This window comes from Priapulus caudatus, unplaced genomic scaffold, assembly GCF_000485595.1.
Source record: "Priapulus caudatus unplaced genomic scaffold, Priapulus_caudatus-5.0.1 Scaffold11, whole genome shotgun sequence".
Lineage (NCBI taxonomy): Eukaryota > Metazoa > Priapulida > Priapulimorpha > Priapulimorphida > Priapulidae > Priapulus > Priapulus caudatus.
The window spans coordinates 810,610-812,179 of record NW_014577072.1 but is presented as its reverse complement, the minus strand read 5'-3'; the positions used below and the strand labels follow the sequence as shown (position 1 = coordinate 812,179).

Below are 1,570 nucleotides of genomic sequence, written 5' to 3'. Positions count from 1 at the left end.
AAGCTGCCTAACCCTTGATAGCCATACAAACACTTGATGTGATGTGTGGCTGTACAGTAAATACAGTAAATACTTTACACAACTTTACACCATGTATTTATCATTTTATTCCGGCGCTAGTAGCGGCCTAGGCTAATGTCCAATGATTCTGAATGAACGCGAGTTAGCATGTCAGTGCTAGCCTACTGTTACGCATTACTACCAATAATATACATTACCAAGTCATGGCTAGCTGTCGGTATCTAGGTCCAAGTAAGTGTACAAGTTTCATTGTGAATTTGCTTAGAAGAAACAATGCAGGAATTTCTTCGGTGGAAGGAAACTTTTTGCGACCTTTAGGAGATTCTCTCCAGTTCCAAAACTGACTAACGTGCTGCCATCTTCAGGTATAATATAAATATGAAACAGCTTTTATGTCGAATGTAACAATTAACCGAAAAAACCTTATTTTTAACAAATAATCTAGTATGCCCGTGTACTACAATAGTAATGCGTAATTTCGGATAAATATAAATTTGTTTCTAATACGTTAATATAATTTTTTAAAGCACAGTGTTATCGTGCACACGTAATAGTTACGTAGCTGCTGGGCAAAAGTTAGATTGGGACCGTTTCGTTTCCTTACGTTAGGCAATATCATTCAATCTGGAGCCCGGTGTCAGTCTATGGAAAGAGCTAAACAAGGTGTGTAGATGTTTTATAACCGTCTGTTCTACTTCTACCTTGACTTTTCTAACCGTCTGTTTTATAATCCGGTCTTCTCTCTCCGACCTTCGTTGCTACTTGATTGACTGTTATATGGTAAAGGAATAGTTACAGATATAGAAGTAAGTAAAATGTTAATCAAACCATTGAAGTTATACTTTCGAGCACATCAGAGATCGTAGACTCGGAGTCTGCTAGTCCGAGCCGACGCAGACCCCAGTAATGGGTCCCGCACCCTCAGATAAACCCGCACCCTCAGATTAGCAAAGCGGAGTTTACGTCTGCATTTGCGGACTAGGAGTCTGCATGCAGTTAACCCGACCAGGCTGTGTGACTAACGTCAATACGTCATACACAATAGGGCATTCTAACCCTAGCAATACCGTTTCTTGGAGCTAGCATGCAGTTAGCTCTAGAGTAAACCGACCAGGCTCTCCGACTGTTACTCGCCACGTAGTGTTAGGCGAGATGGGAACTTGTGGCTAGCTCTAGAGTAGAACTATAGTATAGACTATAGTATAGGCTCTCCGCCTCCTCCGCAGGCGGAGCGGAGGGCTATACCTATAGTTCTAGAGCTAGCAAGCAGTCAACTGAGACATGGCCTCCGGGGCCCAATGATAGAGAACATGGGTCCCAATAAAACCAATGTGCCTAACCCTAACCAGGGGTTGCCCTTGACTTTTTTTTCAGGTGGCCGGCCGGGCCACTTGAGTATGAGATTCAGGTGGCCAAATGGATTTTCAGGTGGCCCGGTTGCTACATTTATTAAATAATTTATTTGTATCCTAACTATGGGTAATGTGTTTTGGCAAATAATCGCAATAACATAGCTAGATTACGACAACAACAAAGAAAGAACAAAACC

At 42.0% G+C, this 1,570-nt stretch overlaps 1 long non-coding RNA gene across 1 annotated transcript in view; it reads right to left on the bottom strand.

The window, feature by feature from the left end:
* The window catches only part of LOC106807672, a 6,063-nt gene that overhangs the window by 3,626 nt on the left and 867 nt on the right, over positions 1-1,570 (bottom strand). Inside the window, exon 2 of the long non-coding RNA XR_001393693.1 lies at positions 219-365. This is a non-coding gene — a long non-coding RNA (uncharacterized LOC106807672). The remainder of the gene's footprint in view (positions 1-218; positions 366-1,570) is intronic.